This window comes from Temnothorax curvispinosus, unplaced genomic scaffold, assembly GCF_003070985.1.
Source record: "Temnothorax curvispinosus isolate PA1 unplaced genomic scaffold, ASM307098v1 QBEX01013281.1, whole genome shotgun sequence".
Classification (NCBI taxonomy): domain Eukaryota; kingdom Metazoa; phylum Arthropoda; class Insecta; order Hymenoptera; family Formicidae; genus Temnothorax; species Temnothorax curvispinosus.
Window position 1 is genome coordinate 1 of NW_020223061.1, and position 3283 is coordinate 3283.

General features: G+C 36.3%; 1 long non-coding RNA gene across 1 annotated transcript; it reads left to right on the forward strand.

The window, feature by feature from the left end:
- The first annotated feature begins 903 nt into the window (after positions 1-903).
- On the forward strand, positions 904-1502 carry LOC112463463. Its single transcript, XR_003041786.1, has 3 exons — positions 904-1074; positions 1279-1386; positions 1474-1502. It is a non-coding gene; the product is annotated as an uncharacterized LOC112463463 (long non-coding RNA).
- Positions 1503-3283: the final 1781 nt, after the last annotated feature.

The following is a 3283-nucleotide window of genomic DNA, read 5'->3' on the forward strand; positions in this document are numbered from 1 at the left end:
AATTGTGAGGTGCAGAATCCAAGTATACCGTCAGATTTGTGGTCTATCAGATCTAGTTTACGAGATACGGCATATATGCCTTAGTATCTGAATAAGTCCATAAACCGATAAAAAATCATCTCATTTGTTAACTTAAGTACATTTCTGGTTACACTGGTCGACAAAATATGAACTTTTTCTCTATTTTGACATTGAATAAGTAAGTGAAGGCAAGACAGGTAGTTTTTCGAGCCAGTGAAGTCAAAAGAGAGAGACTGTCCAGCCAGTGAAGGCAGGAGAGACAGATTGTCCGGCCAGTGAAGGCAGGAGAGACAGATTGTCCGGCCAGTGAAGGCAGGAGAAACAGATTGTCCGGCCAGTGAAGGCAAGAGAGACAGACTGTCCAGCCAGTGAAGGCAGGAGAGACAGATTGTCCGGTCAGTGAAGTGTAGCGGCCATATTTGATCAACCACGTTCAAATTTTGTTACCGCAATAACGAAATCATAGTCAAAAATAAAAAAATAATAAAAATTCTTAAAAATTTGAAAAAGTAAAAAAAAAGCAATTAAAAAATACCGTAACACTCAAATTAATAATAATTAGAACGAGTCTGTATGATTTGAATATCGACGTCATTATTTTTTAACATTTTTCGAATATACAGCCGCCATATTGGGTTTCGTTATATTCAAATACGACGTCCCAATTGTTAATTTATGATCAACATCTTAAAATGTATCATGATATAAATTTTCATGAAAATTGAACGCAGTTTGTACGTTTTAAAGAACGAAATAGTTATTTTTTAGCATTTCACGGATAATTTGGCCGCCATATTGGTTTTGGACAAACTAAAAATTTATTTTTTCCATGGATTCAATGCTAACTACTAAATAAACACATTAACACATTTTTCTATGGGTGTTTACGATAACTAATCGGATCGTTGATCGGACTGAGCAGTGGCACTCAACCGCTAGACTTCTAAATTTCCCCAGACTAATCCGGATCAGTGATCCCTGTCTCACAGCAGCACAGCACTGATCCCGCATGGTGGAAGAAAGTTGACGGAGAAATTATAATTTTATTGAAAGGTAATTCTAGGTAATCCTTTTTATTTGTCATAAATAATTGTACGAAACATAAAATAAAGTTAGTAATAGTAATTTTAAATGTATTTATTTTAATATTTTTGGTCTAAACATTGGATTCCTTTTCATAAAATTAATCTATTCCAAAGTTTGAGGTTATATTGGAAAAGCGTAAAATTAATAAAAAAACATTTTATTAATTATTAGATAGATAAAAACTGATGACTGATGATTGATGATTGATGACTGATGATTGATCGATGACTGGACATCGCCTATAACGCATGAAGGTAGTTTGGAAGACACTATACTGTGGTAAGTTATAAATGTAGATAAAAATTATGCAATTTGTAATTATTCATGTTACAATATGAAAATAAGACTTTATTTATATCTTTGCAGAAAATATTGAATATATCCGTCGTGCGCAGATATTCGGCGACGGTGTACAAACGAATGCGGAGCTGATCTGTGCGGTTTGCGACAAGACTGACAAGCTGTCGAGGTGCTCGCGTTCCTAAGTCGTCTTCTACTGCATCAAGGAACACCAGAAACGCGATGGGAAACGCCACCGGGAGTTTTGCGCGACTCACCCCGTGGCCGTCGCGTCTACGGAGGAGTCGTTCTCTGTTACCTCTGCTACCTCCGCTACCTCTCTGTCGCTATCGTCCTCGCGAACGAGCGTTTTGACCTGGAATTCAAGTTATTTGTGTATATATTTGTATATTGTTATACGTATGCTCTTGCATGTTACAATGCCTAACTTTATGTAATCTAAGAAAATTAAAATATATAAGAAGAAAAAGAGGATTACTTTCAATTAAAAGAAAATAAACAAGAAATATCATTGAACATTTCTATACAATAAAAGCATTCTATTAAATTGATTTGCTGTAACAAGATCACAAAATGTAAAAATTGAAATTACAACAGATATGATATAAACTTAGGCATTCTAAAAGGCAAGACAGCACGCATTGCACGTTTAACTTAATAGAATATTTTTTTATGCCAATTTTTATCTATCTAACAATTAATAAAGATCTCACCGATCTTGGGGTCGGAACGCTCGTTCGCGAGGACAGCGGCAGAGGTAGCAGAGATGGCAGAGAACGGTTCCTCCGTAGACGCGACGGCCACGGGGTAAGTCTCGCAAAACCCGGTGGCGTTTCCCGTCGCGTTTCTGGTGCTCCTTGGTGCAGTAGAAGACGACTTAGCAACGCGAGCACCTCGACAGCTTGTCAGTCTTGTCGCAAACCGCGCAGATCAGCTCCGCACTCGTTTGTACACCGTCGCCGAGTGTCTGCGCACGACGGATATATTCAATATTTTCTGCAAAGATATAAATAAATTCTTATTTTCATATTGTAACATGAATAATTACAAATTGCATAATTTTTATCTACATTTATAACTTACCACAGTATAGTGTCTTCCGAACTACCTTCATGCGTTATAGGCGATGTCCAGTCATGATCAATCATCAGTCATCAGTCATCAATCATCAATCATCAATCATCAGTCATCAGTTTTTATCTAATAATTAATAAAATGTTTTTTTATTAATTTTACGCTTTTCCAATATAACCTCAAACTTTGGAATAGATTAATTTTATGAAAAGGAATCCAATGTTTAGACCAAAAATATTAAAATAAATACATTTAAAATTACTATTACTAACTTTATTTTATGTTTCGTACAATTATTTATGACAAATAAAAAGGATTACCTGGAATTACCTTTCAATAAAATTATAATTTTTCTGTCAACTTTCTTCCACCATGCGGGATCAGTGCTGTGCTGCTGTGAGACAAGGATCACTGATCCGGATTAGTCTGGGGAAATTTAGAAGTCTAGCGGTTGAGTGCCACTGCTCAGTCCGATCAGCGATCCGATTAGTTATCGTAAACACCCTATGACAGTCTATAACTTCCAAGTAACGATTTCATCTGTCGTACCTCGTTACCCGCAGACTTCGGCCACCATATTGGGGTCCGCCATGTTGATTTTTCAAAAGGCCGCAGCTCTACTAAAACTACATATGTGTAGCTATAAAATGAGCCCCGAAAAAATTTTTTAGGTGACTCCAATTTTTGGACAGAGGGGGTGTCTGATTTCACAGAGAATGCCCCATATATATATATATATATATATATATATACCTTTATCTTTCATGAAAGCTGAGGTAATTTCAGAGGACTGTGATTCTTT